Source organism: Pteropus vampyrus, unplaced genomic scaffold (assembly GCF_000151845.1).
Source record: "Pteropus vampyrus isolate Shadow unplaced genomic scaffold, Pvam_2.0 Scaffold155, whole genome shotgun sequence".
NCBI lineage: Eukaryota > Metazoa > Chordata > Mammalia > Chiroptera > Pteropodidae > Pteropus > Pteropus vampyrus.
The window spans coordinates 1,535,392-1,559,299 of record NW_011888936.1 but is presented as its reverse complement, the minus strand read 5'-3'; the positions used below and the strand labels follow the sequence as shown (position 1 = coordinate 1,559,299).

At 33.4% G+C, this 23,908-nt stretch overlaps 1 protein-coding gene and 1 pseudogene across 4 annotated transcripts in view; one reads left to right on the top strand and one right to left on the bottom strand.

The window, feature by feature from the left end:
• Positions 1–23,908, bottom strand: part of KLF12 (Kruppel like factor 12) — a 237,584-nt gene that overhangs the window by 161,923 nt on the left and 51,753 nt on the right. The gene's annotated exons all lie outside the window — the stretch shown is intronic.
• LOC111745449 lies at positions 11,077–11,195 on the top strand (annotated as a pseudogene).

The window sequence follows — 23,908 nt, the reverse complement described above, 5'->3', positions numbered from 1 at the left end:
CAAATATCTAAAGCCAAATTCTTGCTAAACACCCAGATTTTAATGAGGGATGTCGATGATGAGATATAAAATAAAAATGTGATTAAGAACAATTTGAGGATTGTTTACTCTCAGTTTCAACAACACTGGTCACCTGTTTCAACATTGGTCACTTTAATTTTTCACATATTATCTACAGAAGAATACTTATTTAAAGAGAACACAGTAATTACTGCCAACTTAATGTACTGACCACTTGATATGAAAAAAAAAAACGACAAGATTTACTTTTGTAACATTTGGAATATGCAAAGGACTACAATATAGGTAAGCATAATAAATATTTAACTTAAATATTTGAATATATAAATTTATATGAAGCATGATCAAACAAGCACCCATAATTAGCTTACATTTTCTATATATGCATTTATTTCCTTTTAAGGTTATAAATACCAGTTTTACAACATCTTAGATATTTTGATATATAGTATTTTATTATACAATTCTAAACATTTTTAAATTTTTCGTTATAATTTCTTATTCAATGAATCATTTATAAAGATGTTAAATTTCAAATTGTATTTTTTATGCAAGGACCTATACATGTTTATTCTATTTTATTAATTATATTGCATAAATGGTTATCTTTACTTGCTTTTTCTGCTTGACCTAAGAATAATTAACAAAAGTATATTGAAATCTCCTTCCATATGATAGAGAATTTTTCAATTTTTTGTGTTCAATTTTTCTTTATATATTTTCATGCTACCTTTTTAGCTGCTCATGAGTTTATCATCATTATGTCATCTTGATAAAATTGTGGTGAAACGATCTCTGCCTAATTTTGTTTTCTGTACTCAAGTTTGAATGGCCTGAAATAAAAAGATATATTTCCATAGTAAACCTGTCATCATTCTTTTACTTTCAAACTTTGGAAATGATATACTGTACTTCGATTCTTTTAATAGACACTCTTGAATTTTTACCAACCATAATTAACAGTGTCATAGACAAATAATAAAAGGACATTAAGAAACTAACTCCCAATTTCTTCTCCGAACTTAAATGTTATTAGACATCAATATTTCAGTTCTGTCATTTTATAAAAATCCTACATATCAAATATTAGTATTATTTTAAGAAGAAAATGTGTGCGTATGTTTATGAAATGTACACCAACTTCTTCAATCACCATTCCTTTTGACATTTCAGATCATCCTTTTGGAATCATTCTATTTCTTCCTCAAGTATTAATATATTAGAATCTTTTAGTTGGATACCGTCAGAATTTCCTTTACTTTAGGTCCTTGGTTTCTGTTCACTCAAAAATGTCCTTTTTGCCCATAGTTTTGGAAGACATTTCAAAGAATTGTAATGAATGACTTTATGTTGACATTTTCTCTTAAGCATTTTGAAAATATTATTCCACTGTCTTCTAGCTGTCATTGTTGATATTAAGAATTTTATGTCACTTGGTGTTTTCCTTGTAAACTGATATCTTTTTCTTGCTATTTTTCTGAACTTCTTTGTCTCTGTATTTTTTTTTTTCAGTTTAACAGTGTAGTTTATCCACTGAGTCTATTATATTTTTTATTTTTAAGAATTCTTTTTGGTTCTTGATCTTAGTCAGCCTTAGCTCTAAGTTGAGTGTGTGTGCACGTGTGTGTGCACGAGTGTGCGTGCTGAGAGAGAAATAACTGGGAAGGGTGGAAGTAACTAGAGATCGCCCTCCTTATTTGTTTTCTAATTGTTTTGTAGCAGGATGACTTTTCAGAGTACTGAGTCCTTCATATAGATGGAAGTAGAACTGTCTCTAAAGAATAATTCATCAAACCATCAACTACAAACTTTTTTTAAAAAGTTGTTTCCTTCATTGCTCTTGGAGATTTTTTTAAATCACCACAACTTGTACCATAAGTAATATAATTTCCCATAATGCTGTTATTTCTCATATTTTGAATAAAGTGCATGTCCATCCAGTTGGACCAGCATACTAAGTCAAGCTTTCAAAGCAACCTTTGCACACAATATTAAAATGACCAGAGAAGTTTTCTTTAGGCATAGTTATATAATTCAGACAAAAAAAATTGGAATAGAAATTACTACTTCATATTTAGTGATGTGTTGCTGAAGTATTCTCCCCCAAACATTTTCCTATAGTGGTTCATAATGTTTGATATATGGAGAGACATAAATATTTTAAAAGTCTGCTAAGCTCTCAACCAGAAATGACTACAAAGACTCCTTTGTTCATTCACTTCTTCTTGAACTTTATCTAGGTTCACTCACTCCTTATCTTGTGACCCAGAAGGGGTCAGGGAGCCTCAGAGGGCATGTATAACTGTTTACTTGATATAAAATAGTTGTTGAGTACATCCTTTCCTGGATCTGGAGTATTTTTCCCCTTAAACAAAGGTTTATCTAGTTAATAAATCCTTATTACATGTAATCTAGTTGCTACTTTTCTTAATATTTTAGCTGTCATAAAGAACTTCATGATAAAATAGTAATAACTCCACTGGCATTTTCTCTTGACCTTCAGATCTGCAAAGGTGTTAATGGATATCTCTCATGAATCGTAGATGCTTCATGAATCATAAAGAATTACAGTGACTTTATACTTGGTTTTGGAAAAGCATAAACTCAAAATAAATTTAATTAAATTACCTACTCCATAATCTCTATATTTAACTATATTCTATACGGATAATCATGTAAAATTATACAAAGGTTAATAAAAAGGAAAAAACATTTTCATTTTCCTATAGGGGCCAAATAGATATAAAATTTAACTTTAGAAATGTGATATTTCTTACATAAAAACAGACTTTCTCATTTGGACATGCTATGGAAGCTGTTCTCAGTAGGCAAAATTAGAAGAATAAAGAATAAAAAGTAAAGAACATCTGTGCTTTAAAAACGTGCAAAACTTCTACTAATTATTTAAAAATATTTCTGGCCTGGATTATGCAAAATTTGTTCTTTGCTATATACTTCTCATATTTCCTCAGGCTGCAAATGCATCCAAACAACTGAGAATGTCAATGAAGGCATTTTAAAACAGAGGGCAGATCTCCAGGTTGTCTGATGTTCTAGACTACTGGATGTTCTGTGAATACAGCATTGACTTTCACATTTTTTCTATTTCTGCTAATGCTATTTCTTATGCCCAAAGTATCATTTCTTGTTTTTAATTGCTTGGCAGAATTCTACTTATCCCTAGAGAGCGAGCACAAACGTTCCTGGTTGATAATGCCTACCCCTCTATGACCCTGTAGTCAATGTTTTTTTTTTCCTGCTACTATTCTGCTGCAGTGTTTTGAATGTGAACCAAACTTGGGAAACAAAACAAAAGATATGAAGATAATGTGACAATTACTATATACACTTTTATGCTAATGTTAAAATCTCTGTAATAGAAAGCAAATATCAGCTATTAGAACACACAATAAAACCACAATGCTTAAAATACAGAAAGAAAATGTTTTGAAAAGGAGATAATTAAAACTTTTCCAGAATTCTCTCTACACTGTGCCATTCAGAGCAATCCTACAAAGATATTAATAAAGGCAATAAACAAATTATCCAAAGCAGTAATGGTCATGGCGCTAACACAACCTCTACACCAGGGGTCTGGCAAGCTGAGTCTCAAGGCGAAATCCAACATGACAAGCTTTGTACTTGGAAAGCATAGAACATGGCCACGCCTCCTCATTTACATAGTGTCTGCAGCTGCATTTTGCAGGACTACAGCAGAGTGAAGCCACTGCATCAGACCACAGGTCCATAAGGCTGAAACAGTATAAAATGTTTACTATTCGGCTCTTCACAGGAAAAAAAAATTGCTGGTTCCTGCTCCATCCCTCTTTACCAGAAGCTCCTTAAATACTTAAGGGACTCAAATAAATCCTATTCCTTCAGTTCTAGATGACTATTCCTGCTAATCCTTCTGCCTGGGGCATGGTTTTCAAAATCCTCAGCCTGGCTAAGCCCATTCCTCCTTTAAAGGCTCAGCTCAGGCCACTTGTCTAAGAAAATGCTCCTCACTGTCAGTGTGCTCAGAGTATACCTCTCAGGAACATGGCAACTCAAGCATACCTAGAACTTCATACACAGCTCTCTGGATTTTAATTCTTTATATCCTTGCCACCCCAATTAAATGTCAGATCGCTAACAACAGGAAATGGTTTGTGGACTTCACATTTCTTCTCCAAATGAACAAATATTAAACTTATCAACCTAAGTAGTTGTTGGCATTAGACACATGTCAAGTGAGAGTTAAATGAGTCACAAAGAAATTCAAATTTAGTTTACTGCCTCATGCTACAAGTCTGCATGGTAAACTGTTCACATGCCGAAATTTTAGGGTAAAAGATTAAAGGATTATTCCTATGTATCTGTAGGGTCTTTGTTCTTTATGAGAAATTGCTACCAATTTGTGATGAAGGTTCCTCTGTCACTTCCAGCTGCTTCCAGATGCCTCTAGCCATGACTCACCCATTCCCTTCCTAATTTGCTGCTTCAAAGCTACTTTTAGACCTGGAACACAGAATAAACATGTGGTAAAACTGGTGTCTAAAATTAGAATAAATAGGCTTTTAAGGACCTATGGGGTTTTTCTTTCACAGGTGCATGAATAGGGCTGCTCTTCCAAAGATAATTTTTCTAAATTCTAGATTTTTTGGCTGTATTCTAAATGGATGTTTTTCTTGAATTGGAAACCTAATACAATTAACTGAACTATTATGGAATGGAAAATGACACCTTGATTTGTTTAAAGAAAAAAACCTATAAAGACCACTGCCTTTATAGAACACAGACTTGATATTATTAGCAAACTAATGTTACATTATTATTATGTTAAATAAATAAAACGTGCATCCAATTTTAAGCAAGCCTGCGACCTAAAAATAAAATAGATTGGAACTCTTTTATGTACCTATTTGTAATCATTAATTCATAAACATGCTCTCTAGAGATAACAAAAGTCAAATTTCAGGAGTCATTGTAAAGTGAAAATTAAAACAAAAATTAAGGGTACATGGTTTTGGAAATGAAAGGTAAATTAGGGAAAGTATTCCATTTTTATAACTCAGATTTATAAATTATTATTTCCAACACTAAAGATTTCATTTTTATGTCTATATTTTGGCATCTACATAAAGTCATTAAGTGCTATCTTTCTACAGAAGATAAAAGATACTTAAATATTTTTTTCTTTAAAACTTCCTAAAAGCTTAAAGCAGTAAGATGATTGCTTTAATCTATTTAATAAGGTAAATTTTTGTCATATATGAGAGGTAAAAAAAATTTCAACCAACTTTTTCGCACATAAAAAATTTCATTTAAAAATCTAGTTAGTTATAATTTATAAACCTAATAAATTATTTAATGTAAAAATGGAATGATATAATTACAGTTCGGCAAGATCAAGAAAATTTCATTTTCTAATCTTTTGTGTAGAACAATTTGTCCTATATGACAAATTTTTCGAAGTTTTGCTGTCAATATAAACTTTGTCTCTTCCGTATATTTTAGATAGGCATTATTTTTACACACCGTGGTGTTTTCCCTTATGATTTTTTAAAAAGTAAACTATGTTGTTTATCTATGTCATTTATACACAGAGCTCAAAAGTACTCACTATATACAAGGCCTAGTTTATACTGAGAACTTAAAACAATTCTCCATATTGGCTTTCTCATTCCAAATTCACTAAAAAGCAGAAATCTGGTCCTAGTCATAATAAAAGGTCATGGATGTTCTTCCATTTTTTTTTTACTTATAGTGTTGATTGAGGAGTGAAATTAAATCTTAACTCTAGTAACGTGGTATCATATTATCTACATGACGTTAATAAAATTTATTACAAAGTAGGTAACCAGTAGGCAGAAATAAACAGCTTGATTTGTGGCTTTGTCTAAAAAGTGAACAGAAATGTAAAATGAGGGGTTTGTGGAAGGTTTTGCTGGCTCACTTAATCTTGCCTTCACTATCGTTTAAAGGACAAAGTGAGGAGAGTGTTATGTTTGATTAGGACGGCAGCAACTGAGCTCGCCTTGTTTTCTTATCTGGCCAGCTTTCTGATTCCTGCTGCCTGCACATCCACCCCAGGCATTAAACATGCTGACCTCTCCAGATGAATCCTGAAGTTTGAAATCTCCCACTTTTTACTTAAAAGATACATTTATTGGAGTTTCCAAAATTATATATTGGAGTTTCCAAATTATATATTTTTTTGCTTTCATTGAAATATAATTGACATATAACACTGTATTGGTTTTAGGTGTACAACATAATGATTTGATACATGTAAATATTGTGAGATGATCACCACAGTAAGGTTAACATCCATCACCCCATATAGTAACAATCATTTTTCTTGTAATAACTTTTAAGATCTACTCTTTTAGCAACTTTCAAATATACAATACAGTATTGTTAACTACAGACACCATGCTATATGTTACGTCCCCAGAATTTATTTTATAATTGAAAGTTTGAACCTCTTGACCGCTTTTAGACATTTCGCACACCTCTCACTCCCTGCCTCTGGCAATCACTAATCTGTTCTGTTTCTATGATTTGGTTTTTTAAGATTCAGCATATAAGTGAGATCATATAGTATTTGTCTTTCTCTGTCTGACTTACTTCATTTAGCAAAATGCCCTAAACTCCGTCCATGTTGTTATAAACAGCAGAATTTCCTTCTTTCGTTAAGGACTGAATAGTATTTCTTTTTATTTTTATATAGATACAAGCAAACACACACTGCATTTTCTCAGAATTACATCTTTCTAAGCCATTTTTATTCTGGTCATTTTTCACTTTCATCCAAATTATGGTCACACAGAATATACATAGAGACAGAAATGGAATATACTAAAGTAGAGAAACAAATTTATACTTAGATTTTAATTTGTTATGCCAAATGTATATGGATCTAAAGAATTAAGTAATTCTGAATTTCAAAACAAGTAAATGAATGTAATGAATAAACATAAGAATACTTTAAGAATCACTAATAAGGTAAGACTTTTGTTTTGAAAAGTCTGTATGAGAAATGTGAAGTGCAAAACTTTATAGACTTTGAATTTTTGTTTTACTGACAAAAAGATATGTAAGTAATCATATTCCATCAGCCCGTATTTTACTGCTAAGATTGAAATAAATAAAAATTATAGTATCTGAAACATCAGAGCCAAAATCAATGCTTCTAATGTTCTGACATTTTGTCTTATAATCATTTTAAAAGAACTGCAAATATCTCCAACCAGAAGCAGTTCAAATTAATATACATTAACAGAGTTCATCATTTACATGCTGTAAAGCAAATTATGGAAGATGACAAATCAGAATCAAGTATAGTTTGGTTTAGGGAACTACTTCATGCTCAGGCAAACAATTTTTATGTCAGGAATCATACACATTATTTTTCTTTTCATTCTACTGTTACATTAGTATCTTTGTAAACTGTCTTCTGTGAAATGAACAGTCATCCCTGAATACAAAGTATATTAATCCAATAATTGTGAGGATGACTGCTAAATTAAAAATATCGTCTCCAAATAATTACCATGGCTAACACCAATATTATATTGCCTCCTGTTCTTTATACATTCTGAAGTTTGTTGTTAGCTATTAAATAAAAGATTATGCCTTATTATACATCTTTTTATTAAAAACCAACTTTAATAACAGCAGTGGTAAATTCATTAAAACTAAAACAGTTCTTTGCATAAGACAAAAATCAGTGATTCTATCAAAGTCTCAAAAGTTGCCCTTTGTTGAAAAAGACAAAACACCAGTGCTTATCATTTAAGTCTTAGAAATGTGTGGCATAGCATTTTAGAAGACAGATAAATTTAAATGTCCTTGTCAAACTGATAACTGGCCTTACATAAACAGGATGACATTCAATCAGGAGGACTACAATGTAGTATAGTTAGAAATTTTTCTTTTTTCTTTCTTTTTTTATAAATTGGAGAGGGTGACAGGGAAGGGCACCATAAGATCAAGCACGAGAAAAGCAGATGTATCAAGAGGAAAGAATACTGTTGGCCTGAAACTGATTCACCAGCAGTAACACATGAGTTAATGCAATTCAGTGTAGCTTGTATCTATTCAACATTTAATTATTTGAAAAGCTTTGGGTAGGGCACTCCAGGGTAAAGCAAATATACACCTGTCCTTACCTCAAGGAACTTATAACCCAGTGTGAAAAACAGGCATGTACATAGTAAATTCAATTATAATGCACAATGTGAAAAAGGTAGGACATTTGCCTCTAACAGAGAGATGATAAAATAATGAACTCATTTTAATGAAGTGTTTTTTGTTAGAAAAGTTAAATTTAGGGTATGTGCTCTTTGACGATATATGAGATCAACTATATTCCTGTTCCACATTGAGTGCCTATTCAAAGGACAAATTCTGCTAAAACAGAGTGGCAGCCAACTTAATTATAGATACAAGCTATTTGAAAAAGTATCAGCCTTTCTGGGTGCACCTTCACTTAAATTAACACCACTAAAAAACAACAACAAGAACAACAAAAACACAAAAACAAACAAACAAACAAACAAAAAACCAGTCTCTACTGGATACTATGTTAAAACTTTACATTCTCTACTAGGTTTTCAAAGGTCTACAGAACAAAATCTCAGTTTACCTACCAATCTCATTTCTCAAATAGTGCAGAATTCTTTTCTCATATGGAAAATGAGGGTATTAAGAGTACCTAATTCTAAAGTTGTGATGAGGATTAACTGTGTTGATATATATAAAACAATCATATCTCTATTTTTCTCTTCCCCAGGTGAAGGGCATAGTAATACCCCTTTGCAGATCTGAATCTTATTCACCTTCAGGCTAGTACAAGTGCCTACTGGATAAAATTTTCCCAGGCAATGCAAGCCCTTATTTATAATCACTTCCTCCAGTGTCCTTGACCTCCCAGAGATGTCACTACACAAAACAGTTTAACACTTACAGTCAATAAAGGAAAAGATCTACGATAATCAGTTTCATTATCTTCAAAACCAGAGAGGTCTACAGCTATCTCCACTTCCTGAACTTTTCTGGACCACTTCAATCACGTTTCATCTTCACTATCTTACTGGGCAAAGACCTTAGATCAAGGCCTTGGGACCTTGGGACCAGTAATCTCCTATTTCAATGTGGCAATCACTAGGAAACCTCCATTTCCAAATACTGATCCCCATCACCAACAGTGTGTTTAAAATCTTCACTTAGTATTTAAATGTAACGTTTGTAGATCAACATTCTTAATTTCTCCCCTCTGCAAAAAGCCATCTCCTCTTAACCTTCCCCGTGTCGTTGTGGCAACAACATCTACCTAGTAGCTCAAGAAAAAACTAAGGGGGTTATCGTTGATTCCTCTCTCTTTCACTGGTCCCAAAATCTAATCCTTAAGTGAGACCTTTTAACTAAACCTCCAAACACAACACAAAGTGGTTTACCTTACTTCATCTCTAATATCCCAGATCTACTCCTAGTCACTACCATCTAGTCTCTCGACTATTCGTCTCCAAACTTGTCTTCTTGAATCCACGCTTGCTCTCATCACCATTCACCAGCTGCAACTCTTCACCCAATGAAGCAACTGTACTTTTAAATAGATAGTAATGGAAGGGTTTAATGCTAGTGTCATTTGAATCAAGACTTGAAATAAGAGAAGGAGGAGTAAGCTGTCCAGATAGGAACAGAGAAACTGAAGGAAGGGAACAAGGAAGGGCCTTAAAAGTTATGAATAATAAATATCTTTTATTCTAAGGGAATGGGAAAGATGCTGAAAGGTTTAAAGCTTTGTAGAGAAACCTGCTATGTGGAGAGTAGGTTGAAAGGGCGAGAATGAAAATTAGAGAAACACGTCAGAGGCTGTTAGTGCAGTTTGTGTGAACAGTTAGGAAGGTGGAGATGAATTCAGATAAAAGGCCTATTTAGAAGTTATGAATTTGCTGGAGGGTGAAGGAATAAAGGGCATCAAAGATAACTCCTATGATTTTAGCTTAAGAAACAGAATGAAGGTTGGTGCTACCTACTGAGATAAGGAAGGCATGCTAAGGAACCAACCCTTTCGTGGATGGTGGTGGTGGAAGTTTTACGGGAACAGCGCAAACGTCACCAGACACCAATCTTGGAAGTGCTACGAAAGATGAAAGTTTTTAAAATTCTAGTCTCCAGATGCCATTTACCCACAATATGCCACTGATATTCTGTATATGGGAGGTTTGCCATTCTTACTAGATAGTTAAGTAGAGGCCAGTTTTACACACAGGCATGAAGCATATAGAATCTTTCTGATTCTCTTCAGTTACCTTCCAGGATATCCTCTAATTGTGCATAAATCTGTGCTCCGTGATGGAAAAATCTGTGCTCAATGGTAACCACATGATAAAATGAACTAGTAATGTCACACAGCTGGGCTCTTTTTGTATAGGGCAATAGCAATGTTAGAAGACAGAGAAACAAATTTATAGAATAATTCAAAGTGTCAAAATGTTAAAAAAAAAAGTATAATTTTTGTTAGTGTATACAGTCAGATCAAAACTCATTCACCAACTCTGATCACACACACAGTTAATCATCATGAGAAACACCAAATATCTTCAAAAATAGAAACTGGTGACTTGTACTACTGAGGAAGTATAATTGCCCAATTTTAACTAGATAGTCTAATCTAGATATACGGTCTAAAGCCATCCATAAATACTACAAATAATATCAAAAAATTAAAGATAGAAAAATTAATAAAAGGTGCCTTTATTTTCAAGTTCATTTTGTTCAAATTGTTTTATTAAAAAAACAATCTATTCCTATTCATCTGAATGACCTTTATATCTTTGTATGCTCCAAATAAATACTTATTTGAGGTTAACCAAGTTTTATTCCCATTAAAAAATAAATAAATTCTGAAACAGCTTTCTCGGACAAACAAAAATAAAGGGTTGGATGAAATAAAGTGAACTAAATGCATAATAATTTGATGGCCTTTTGTAAGTGTTTTATTTATAATAAAAGAAACACTAATTACTGATCATTACATTTAAATATCTGATTTTAAAAACTATAGTCTATGGCCATGCTACCCTGAACAAGCCCAATCCCATCTGATCTCGGAAGCTAAGCAGGGTAGGGCCTGGTTAGTACTTGGATGGGAGACCACTTAGGAAGAACAGCTGCCATAGGTGTCTGCCATAGGTGTAAAAAATAAGGGATTGTAAGCTGACAAGGTCCTTGCAATCTGTGAGGTCAACCAAGGGTTGCCTTACCTAAAAAAAAAAAAAAAAAACCTATAATTTTTACATAAAACGATTTAGATTAAAATAACTTTAGGTTATCTCTTTTAATATTTTTATTATAACAGTTTTGTTAAATCATTAACACTGCCTTTCAACTATGAAGGCTTTTCGTGGGAAAATCAGATCTTGCCACTATTCACAACGCTGAAGAACTTAGCATGCATACTTCTATCCTTCATTGTTTCATAAAAATCTTTATCAGCAGAAGAACAGATTTTCTTCAACTTTCATCTGTGTTAAAAAATGGTTATTGTGCTTCAATTTTGTAAAAGCAATATGGTAAGTAATTGTCCAAAAAAAAAGAAAGAGAATAGAAATGAATATGCATATATCTTACTGGAATTGTCAAGAAACAATCATTCTACAGAAAATAAATGTTTTTATGCTTTATGAACCTTTCTTACAAGAATGAAATGTCATTTGAAAAGTGTGAAATCTCATTGGAATTTAGGGGACTTGTGAGTTCTCAAAACCTTATTCTTTGTTACTGCCTGCCACTTTTTGTTCTCTTCCTTTATCTTCAAAAAGCTTAACTATGGAGTCTCCCCCGCCTGTGGAAAAGTCATTTAGAAAATATGGTCAACAACTGAAAAACCACTGAAAATTCTAGAACTGTGTTCATATAAATCTCCTGCAGGGTAGTAACCACATTGATCATGGAAGCTAATGGGCTTTTATAGATCGTTTTAGATCCAAACTGATTTATTAAGACTTGCCAGAATCTTTTCATAGCATGAATCTTTTTTCATTATAGTTTCTAGTGGAATGCAAATGAAAGTATGCAACTGTCTTCTACTTTTAGAAGGGAGTTGGAGGGCTGAGTAGAGAAACACAGAATGCCACAAGATAGGCAGAAGCTGTGTGTGTGTGTGTGTGTGTGTGTGTGTGTGTGTGTGTGTGTGTACAAATTTCTATTTTATCCCTCTATATATTTCCTTTATAGTGACTTACAGCATTAGGAGTGTAAAGTTCAGATTACACAGAAAAGCAGCGATAGCAACATCTTTGAACACCTGGGTAGGCGCACAGGCAGTATAATACCTCCTAATGTCCACAATGTGTGAGTTATTTTGTTCACTAAACACATCAACAAACTGGAAATCTGAGAGGTTAACTTTAATTTCCCAACATATAAATCTAGAATCCAAGTAATTATTCTTTGTTTCTCTCAATAACCAAGTACTATGATTTTAATGGTTGATGCTAAAGCCTATCTCTAGAAAACCCAATGACGGATGTGTCATTTAGACTTAAAAATCAAGGAATGTATTCATTTTCCTAGGTATCTCCCATGTATAATAAGGTAATAAACTTGTTCATTTTTTCTTTTAAAAAAATACATACATGCATTTAAAAATAAGTTTTGAAAGACTCTTTCATCCAAGAGAGCCCGAGAGCATCAAATTTCTGAAGCATTTTATATATTTAAATAGTATCAGCAAGGATAGTGTAAAATAAAGAATTTATGCAGTAGAAAAAAATCTAGATAAGTTGGGTCGAGAACAAAATAATTTTTAAAACATTTAAGCAAAACGTCACTGTGCTTCTACTTTTGTTTAGAATATTGCAAGATAAAAGGAATTAAATATAATCGCACTTTTTCAAACAGTAGGTTGTGAAAGACTATAACACAAAATAGATTCTGCATTTTTTTCAAAGAAAGAAGTAAAGAATTAAAATGGTGAATTTCTAGGTCTAATTTTTATGATACCCTCTAAATAATGGTTTATTGAACTAAATTAAGGATGTCATTATGTTGATTTACCAGACATATATTGACCTTCAATATATTTGAAGCAGAAAACACACAAGGACTTTGTCTTTAAACATGCCATAGTAGGGTAGTATCAAGTCTTACTTGTAGTTTATTATCAGATAAATAATGATAAATTTCCTTTGACTCATTCCCACCCATTAAACTGTATTCTTTATCTTCTGCCTCATATAAATGTCAAAGATCATAGATTTTACAATCCTCACTTTGAGCTGTAATTGAAAAATTATCACCAAAAATGTTTCTTTCTAGAAACCAAGCAATGAGAAGTTAATTTTATAAAGTTTCTATATGTTTGCTTAAAATTTTTGACTAGTAATCTCAAATACTATTTCCATAAAAATAAGAAATAAAATCATTTGATATCAGGGTTTTCCCATAAACAAATATTAATCCTTTTAATCCCATTGTTATTTTTAAAAATCACTTACATACTTTTAATAGAGCTTTTTTTTTTTAATTTGAAACAATGATAACTGAAGTTTTTAGTTTTCTAGCAAAAGCTTTAAAAAAATTAGTGGACACTTACTTTAATAGATTTTAATCATGTATGATCTAATGGTCTGTCCTAAAGAAAGAATTCAAAGGAAGCTGGCAATTTTATACTCTTATAGATAATGTAAATGTTAAAGATGGAAATAAATAAAAGTACACATTTTCTTCGAAGTGCTCAAAACTCTTGCAAACATCTCAAAGAATCTGTATTCAAGCTTTTCAGCTAAAACATCAAAATATTTAACATATTTTCCTAGGTTATTCCAACACTACTTGTCACATGAATAAGGGAAAAATGTAAAAAGACAAAAGCAAAAATATTTCTAATAGAAAGCTGAAAGTAGGAAACATTGTTCTACGGCATTCTGCTTTTTTAGGAGATCTGAACATATATTCAAATACATTTTCATGGGTACGGGTAAGTTAGGAAAAATCACAAGAATAAACTATAATCAAAAGATTTACATTTTTATACTAAAAACCAAATGTTACTTAAAACATATTTTCATCTATTTCAGAAAATGTAGATTGCCTCTAACACTGTTGCTATATAAGGGTAAAAATCCCACTTGTCTAGAATGACCTAGAATAAGAACCATCGCCTCTCCTCTGAATAGCTGAATACATTAAAGTCGGGACAAATAAAGGTTACTTCTTCAATACTTTTTTAAATTAAAATATGCAGTAACTGAATTACTTCTGCCTTAAAAATGAAACTTGGAAATGAAATGAAGGTCCAGAAATTCAGTTTTCAAGAATCACAGAGAATGATGAGTTCTGGACAAGTAACTTTCAAAATAACTATAATCAAAGTTGGTTATGGAAGAAAACATTTCTAGGATAATTATGCATTTCCTCACCTTCTTAACTAAAATGAAGGTATTATAATAATCTTTTCCTAGGTAAGGCCTACTTATATACATCAACTTTTTCTCTTCTTGTGAAGCTGTAGCTGCCGTTGCACATGTTGATGATGAGAAAGACAGAAATTGGTAAACTCTACAGTTTTTCTACAACATGTCTAAAAAAGTTTCTTTTGATAGCTAGCATTTTTGGATCATTAACCTCTTTCTAATGGGTAAGGAAGACTGATCATGTACCAACTCTCAAGCAAAGCAGTATGATTCTTATCCTCTAACAAATGTTAAAATACTAAATTATTGAATTAAAATATTTAATCAAAAGCCAGCACAATAATTTCTCATGTAGTCACCAACATTCTAGAACACGATTTCCTCATTATTGTCACGTATGGACAATTTCTCAATAGCACTCATTTGCAGTATGCTACTCTGCGGTAAAATTTTATCTTATGACCCGGTTATTGTTTTAATGGTATTAACTTATGAATTAAAAGACTTTGGACTCTGTTATTTTACGAAAGCCTTATTTCACAATCTATAAATTCTTCTTCATCACCAGAAATCTTTCTGAACTATTTCATAATCTAAATATTGCTCTGGAATAACCCATGAAAATAATAGGACAATAATAAAAGGCAAAGAGAACAGAACTATTAAAGTGATCTCACTTCTTTGAGATGAACTCTAACTCCTTATAGCAGTAGAACAGTATTCTCACTCTCAAGTAATAAAAACTGATTTTGAAAAGAACTTTTAGTGAAGATTTTAAAAGGTGCCAGAATCAAATGTTCACATAGCCACTAAGCTTTTTATCTACTCTAGCAGATGAGATGTTTATATAAAATAGGAACATGAAATTAGAGCAAAAAAAGTCTCAGGAAACAGTCAAAATCTCCTTATTTTTATTTAAAGGTGCCAACTGCTAGGATAGTTGCCATTGCCAAAAATCCGATGCCCATCAGTAAGGAACCTGACAAATAAACTAGGCTATATCCATACAACAGAGTACCATGCAGCTACTGAAACGAATGGCACAGACTTGTGGACTGCTAGAGAGAGATGTCTAAGTTAATCTTTTTAGCAAAAAGAAGAAGTTGCAAATCAGTATACATTGCAAGATGCAATCTGCATATTCTTAATACATGCACAGACCACTGTGTGGTTACAATGTACTATTTACTTTGTTTGCACTTGTGGGGATGGAGGTGGGTGGGATGAAGCTACTATCACTTTTTAACCACAAACGTCTTTGAATTTTTCTTATCGTAAGAATATATTGTTAAATTTTTGTTACAATAAAAAATAAAGAGAAAATTAAAACCAACCACTTTTGTTGGCAATATAAAATTGTTCGGATAATACACTGTGTTCAGAAGAGAGAGATTTGAAAGTAAAAAAAACAAACAAACAAACAAACAAAAAAACCTAGTTGTTTCCTTTTTCTGACTACCTATCAGCCCCAAAGCGGACTTCCTAGCATCTTATTTTGAAAAGGCACTCTTCAAGAAATCCATGACCCACACCTCTGCATTAGTCTTCCAATTAACACTGGGTCAGAAAGAGAGGCAGCATCCAAGCTCTTCTAATGACTAAACAAACACAATCCATGTGATCTAATTTAATTATGTGTATGGTGCAGATCTTTTCATTAGCTTTAGTTGATGAATATCTGAAAATAATTTGACCAGTTAATTTTCCCCCAGTTTCATTGTTTTAGAATGCATTTAATCAACAATATTGAGTGTTTACTATATTTCAGATATTATTCTACGTAGATTTTTAAAAAGAAAGAAAGAAAAACATAAGAGTATGGTCTTCTAGATCAGGGTCTGGTCAAGAAATGGGTGCCATCCTAGGTACTAAAACAGAAAATTTAATGCAGGTGACAGCAGAGCCAAAGAGCCAAAAGGAGAATAGTGAAGTAACCCAGACTAACAGCAGCAAAATGCCAGAAAATCAACTCTCATCTCTAGAAATGGAAAGATAATGGACAAACGATGTCATAAGAATCCAGGGCTGGCTCCATCCGAAGGGAGCTATTAGAACCACAGTAGGGGCTGCCCCAGCAGCTGGGTAACAAGACAGACAGCCATTGCAGAAAAATGCTACCCAAATAAGAGACAGAGATAGAAATGTAAATGGAGACAGCGAAATAGAAAAGAGCCCTGGTTTCTCCCCTAGAACTTTCATGACTGTCTGCCAATACCTGCCATTGGCTAAACTTCCTTGAAGCCTGTGGGCAAGGGAATTTAGAAAACATAGTTTGCAAGAGAATGTAAAGAGATAGTGAGACTTTAGTAATGATTAATTAGCACTAAACGTCTCAAAATCTACAAAACCATTCTCACTTTCCAGATCTCTACAAACCACGCACACATGCGTGCACACACATTACACATATGTGCATATACATGGCCAGCCACACTGGCAACAAAATGATGTCATGTAAGGAATATGCAGAGAGTAAGGTCTCCAGAACCTACGGGATCTAAAAGATTCTCTTGACTTCCAGATTGCTTCTCCTTTTTTATTCTTTTAAAACGTATCCTTAGGTAGTTCATAAGAAGTTGCCCCCATGAGTGCTATTATATTTTTAATTTATTTATTAATGAAACACAGATATGCTACTCACTTTAGCAACTTTACTAAAGTCATTTAATTCTAACCACATTTTTTAAAAATTTGATTCGAGGTATTCATTCAGATTCTCTTGAAATAATAACATTTTTCTCTAAGTTTATCCAGTGCTGGTCTTTTCCTTTGTGTTCCATTTACGCACTGAGTAGATTTTCTAAAACAATAATAGTTATGATTATGCTAACAGGTTATTTATTTTCTGATTTTAACAGACTCTTGTTTTTTTCCATTAAACATACTGTTAACTATTAGTTAGAAGAAATACCTATTCCAATATTAAGTAAGTTCTATTTTTATAAAGAATGGCTACTGAATTCTATCAAACATCAGAATTTACTGAGAGGATTATACAGTAATCGTGTTCTTTCTTTAACAATGGATTTCCTTTTTATTCATTCTATCTCCTTTTCGTCTTAATCTTCCTACATTTCTTGGCTGGCATCCAAAATATCTTGACATTATAATAAAGCCAGCCAGCAAAAGTATTTCTTTCTTTGTGGTTACTTCCCTGTTTATGAACCACATGATCATAGTCTGAGCTATATCTGTGGTTCTTCAACATTTCTTCACTAGTTTCATCATTGATGAATAATGCAAAGCTGCTTCTTTGCTGCCAAATCCTTGTTTTTATTCAGTTTCCAGATTCTAATAGCTGAGGTTACTTAAAGCCTAACTTCTTTGCCATAAAGGAATTTATTTTTTATGAATCCTAGAACTGCTAAAGAACTTAGAACATTACTGCTCTCATTATACAGCGAAAACAAACATCAAATCACCTAAAACCCAGAGAGTTAAGTAATTCTTCCTGGTACACAGAAGTGTCTAGTAGTCTCAGGCCAAGATCTCAGTCTGCCAACCAGTAATATTTTTCACATACCACAACTCTTCTCTTGTCCATTTAGTTTGGGTAATGGAACTTTTCCCATATGAAATTATATTTAAGTCCTGAAACATTAGGAAAAGAAATTAAGTGCTTTAATCTATGCCAGCTATCCTAATATCTTCACAGTAGTTGGTCAGTAATGCTGACATTGAAGAAAAAAGGTTACTGAGTGAATTATGAGCCATGGGTCAAAAAGTGGATGGCAGTACCTAGGACATGGGAGCATGAATGACAGGGAACTATAAAAGACTGACCTAATTGGAATAGAGGAAATGAGCAATAAAATAGTTTGATATTAAAGTCCTGCTGCCCTCAGTCAGAAGTTTGATCATATGAATAGATCAATGATAAGTTATCACACTATTCTATAAAGGGGAAGAATACAAGGTAGTCTGTAGCTACAACAGACTACGAGTTTTTGAGGAATCATGTCTCCAGCATACTTCACATTAAAAAAAAAAGAAGTTAATATCAAAACGATTTGCTGTAAGGCAAGACATGCTGTCTCCTTTATGTTCATTATAACTCAAAGAGCAGGTTATATTGGACAAACAGTACCCAATTAACTGATTTTAAATCTTTGGATGAGAAACAGTTTCCGATGAAATCAAACTGTCACACTGTGAAAGATTTTTTTCAAAAGTAATGCAAATGTGTGGTAAGGAAATTAATCCTTTCAGAATGTCTACTATGTGCCAAGCAATATGCTGGGGATGACTGCTCATCCCTGCTACAGAGTCGGGGAGACTCCAAATCTTCAACTGAGACATTTTTAAAAAGCCGACAGTAAAAGTGTGGCATATTCAGCTTAATACATGGAAGAGTTCATACAGAAAGCATTAGAGCCGTATAAACTAGATCTTATAAGAGTTTTCATCCCATCAGATTGATTTCTTCCTTGAAGCATTTTAATGTCAAATAATTTTTTTTTTCTAAATCTAGGCTCTCTTCTTTAGAATTACAAATTCTCTTCACATTTTATTCTTTACCCTAAAACCTAAAACTTCTTTTTGTTCAAGGAGATTCATTAAATCTATATATACGTACCCTAAATGGTAACACTCAGATTTTCTTCTGCTGTAATATGATGGCTAATGGTTGGTTCCCTCCAAAAGAAAGAGATTGGAGTATTCATAATAGTGAAGACTTTCACTTTATTATTTCTGTGTTTTATCATGTTAAAAATTCTAAATTCATAATTCCAAAAGTTCTCTTCCTGGGCAAAGGCTTTTGTCATTTTTTTATATCTAGTCTCAAAGACAACAGGCCTGAAAAACTAATGGTTACTTTTAGATCTGGCATGTCTATCTTTGACACGGCAGCCACGTCTATGTACACTCACACTTAGGCCCTGTATTTGTTTCCTATGGCAAAAAATTACCTTAAGATTTTTGAGTTATGGTGGAAGGAGGGAATATCAAATTTATAGCATATTGGAAACATTTAATAAATCCTTTTTAGGGGGGGTGGGTTCCATGTTCTCTCTTCATTCTAGGCCCTTATGTAGACAGTTATCGCTGCCAGGGAACATGCTTCTCCCTTGCACCTGTCACCTAACTCCTACTTCACCTTTAGTCATCTGCTTAGACTTCACTTCTTCCAAGGGACCTGACCTCCAAAATCTGGGCTAAGCAGCCCTCTTTAATGTATACTTCCTGTTAAACATTTTTCACCCTCTTACTAAAAACCTTTCTCCTCTTTTGTATGATCTGTGCCTGGCACATAATAAACTCCTGAAAATGTTCACAGAGTAAATTAACCCATATTAAAAAATGATCACCGGGTTAATAATTTTTAGATACGAAGGGCAGTTATTTTCTTTTCCTTCCCTGTGCCACCCTCTTTCTTTCTTAAAGAAACCCTTATTACAGGATATGTGTAGGATGCTTTCTGTTGTACTTGATTTGTCCACTAACCCAAAGCTGAAGACAAAAAGAGATAAACCACTTCCTATTTAAAGAGAGTCATAAATATCTAGTGTCAGACAATTCCCTCAGGGCTTTTTAAAATGTGGCTAAAAAAGCTCTGCTACTCATAACCATAATCCAAGTCTGGCCCACTTCTAAAATCCTTAAGAAAAATACTGGGGAGAAAATGAAAGAATCATGGAGTCATGTGTCCTCTGCCTGGGTTGCCAAGGTGGGGAGAGGGAGCGTGGTTTAGATGCTCTCCCTAACCAAAGGTATATGGGATAAACAGCAACAGAATCTATGGTAAATATGACCATATTTGCAAGAAGGGGAAATTTTATATCTCAAACCTTGGCCAGACATGAACTTAGGCAATATTCTTATTGATTATCCTTCTATCCATCCAATGATGAAAAAAAAAAAAGAAAAGAAAAAGAAAAAAGATAGAAAAGAAATTAGAGACCAACAGGTAATGAACTGTACAGGTATGCGTGAATAGCCTACATTCCACCCTTTGTCATTACAATATATGAAGTTCCCTTGAATTAAGGGACATTGCAGAAGGAAGCTGGGCTTGTACCTCAAAAACGTTATCCAGCCATGCATGGCAACTGCAGTAGAAAGAAGCCATGGGGTGTGTTTCTGATGGCCACAGTTGAGGGAGGGGGGTAAAAAAGCTCATGCTAATATCACATGTCCCACCTTCAGGCAATTATACAATGGAAACACCCAGCAGGACACCAACCTGGGACCCCCTACCCAGAAAGGGTGCTGGAGGCATGAACCACTGGCAGACTGAAAGGAAACATGGCTTCCTGCTTTAAGAAGTCCTGTGAGAAGGTGGAATAAAACTAAACATCATCTATATGGATCAGTGAGACCACCAGCAGCAAAAAACTAGACCAAGCCAGATTAAACTGTCAAATGTCTCTCATTACTGCCTTCTCTCCCCTCTTCCCCGCCATTCCCCGCTGTTAGAAAACTGGGAAGAAAATGACCCAGAGGCCAACACTGTCTCCCTCCCCCATCCCCACAACACATTCCAAGGCAAAAAATAAGAAAATGCAGTAAAAAAGCAGAATTTACTTCCCTCCTTTGAGCCATTTGAAAAAGAGGAGCTTAAAGTTGGTTATAAGGCTGAAGTATGAAAGCGGATTGAAAGCTTTTTTTGATTAAATAACCAAATGTCACTGATTAGTTATAGAAAACATCTGAGACGAGAGGTCAGTTAAGACATAGGAATGGGAATCTAATAGACTCAGAAAAAAATATAAAATGATTTCATGTTTATACTTCACCATATTCAGATGATGAACTACACTGATAGTGATCTAATTATCACAAGGGGTTTAGCACATACATGAAAGTAAAAAGATCCAAGTGAGGCAATTTTCCAGAGTCAGAACCTAATTACACCTCCGCATACTAAAGACAAATTTATCTAAGTTGTTCCATAATACTCAATAGATAGTCCTTTTGTTTCTGACCACCTCTCTTTTCAGTTTAATTGACAGTCATAATAACTAACAAAATAGGTGCTTACAAAACATAAGAACACATCCCAAACTTCTTAATACATTTTTCAATGAACACATCATTGCATAATTTTAAACTTCAGTGAAATTCATTCAGTCAGGGACCTACATCTTAATGGGATAAGTACTTAGGCAACTAAATCATTAGACATGAAAAACCTCACTAAATACACAGACTAAAGACTCTGAAACTACTAGTTTGTAACCTCTAAGAAAAACTAATCATATAAGAAACTGGTTTTTGCAGCACTATAATTGAAATCTCATTTTTGTAAAAAAGCGAAGAAAAGTCAAGAGTGCTGCCAAAATTAGTCAAATGTCTATACATTTTTCCTTTAGTAAGAACATTTATTGGTTTCATAGATGGACTGCTCATTACTATAAATTCAAACGTACAGAACACTCCACACACATCCTAATCAGAGTGAAATTTTTGTTGGCCCATCTGCTTTCAATTTTCTGCCAAGAACCAAGAAAAATCTTGGAAGTCTGAGTCCTGGTTGTAAAAACAGAAGATAAATTCTGAATCATTGACTGTTAGCCCTGGAAAAACACACCAACGACAACCTGATTAATTCGAAGGCCATTCTGACTGAAGTCTTTTCTCCTAAAAGAAATAATGGACTTCTCTAAACAGTATAAATGCATACATGCTAAAATCATTTAACATAGACCGTTCACTCTTAATTGAGTTTCTGTGTTGCTGTTTATGTTGTCTGTTCAAAAACTTCATCTGCACTCAGCGAACATCCTATAATTAGCTATGGCTTCACCTACGGAGACAAGTAGCACAATGATCTCAGGTTCTTAATATTCCTTTGAAATTTATTTCAAAGCTGTGCTAAACAAATCAGTCAGAAAGCTTCAGCTAAGCGGTCCACCCACGTTCAACAACCTTTCTCCACCTAATGATAATTACAGTCTGTAGAACAGGCAGCTTCTCTAATAAACAGCATCAACTTAAGAAGACAGATATCTGTAGGGACCTTTCTGTTGCCATAGAAATATCTTCAGGCCACGTTGTCCTCAGCATGAAACATTACCTTCACATTAACCTGCTATTAAGAGTGTGTATGTGCATGTGTATGTGTTGGGCTTAGCTGGGGGTATATATTAGCCCAAATTATGAGATAACTCACCCCGTCCTTATGGTTATAAATGAAATGTGGTTCTTAGCTCTAAAATGTTCACCAAAATGGAGAACACAAATCTTCTCAGTGACAGCAGTCCCTGACTAATGGGTTCTGACTCCCTTGGCTCAATAAGAAACATTCCTAATGCAAGAAAGCAATAAAGGTCAGCAAAGAATTCTTCATATTGCTTTTCCTCATCCTGAGCTCTAGGGTTAGTAGCTTCCTAAAGTAAAGGTATTGTCCGCATTTTTGAAAATAACAGGAAAATAAATCTCATTATGTCAACCCAAATGTGAAAAACACTTTAAGAATCATCAATTGGGGATGAAAAAGCTGAAATACTGTTTTTCATAATTATTTTAAAGGTTGTTTTTAAAAGAATTAAATGAACTTCCCTGAGGCATACTAATGGCTAAAAAATACAAATTTATTTTATGTATCTGTAAATGCTTTTAGCGGAAATTCATAGTATATCATTTGGAATAAGTATAAAATATAACTTAGTCATCTATAAAGCTTATATTTTAATGTGTTTCTTTTTAATGCCCTTTAAACACAAAATCCTAACTACACATAAAGGATTAACTTAAAAAGTAAAATAACAGACGTGTAATTACTTGTACTCATTATCCAAAATGCATACTGTATGTCAGGGAGCAGGTAAGGAGGAGTGGAATGGAGAAGTGTGTCAGAGGGTCAGAGATTCAGAAACACTGAGAGGTGAAGCGGGGGAGATAAAGTTTTTAATGTCTACTTTGTGATAGGCATTGTGTTTCTTAGTCGCTTAATATTCCTATTTTGTTTAATTCAAGATGCTAGGCATTTTAATAGACTCTGTGACATATGTTCTCTCAATTATTTGTAAAAAAAAAAGATCATAGGAGGAGGCAGAAGTAGAGTATCTTTCTATTTTCACAGAAGCGGATACCAAAGCTCAAGAAGATTAAGTGACTTGCCCAGGTTCACAGACATGCTCACAGGGCTGCCAGGAAGTAAAAATAATTCTAACTTGATAGCCTGTGCTCTTTCCAGTACTTCATTATGTATTACTTCAGGTGCTACTTTATTTAGCACAATAGCCCCCACGTTACAATCGAAACGTTTTTTAAACAAATGAAGAAACTTCCTCAGCACACAGTACTAATTCATTGTTAGGTCAAGAATATTAAAGATTTCTTCTTTCTATCCTTTGAATGTTATTCTCAAAGGTAATTCCTAATCATATAAATAATAAAGATCCAATCCACCAATAGCCTTGCGTTATCTTCAATAAAATGATGATATAACTGGTGAAAGTCTAACACAAGGACAAATTCAAAAATAACTGCTATCCAGCAATATGACTCTGAGGGTTTTTTTAAAGTGCCATTTA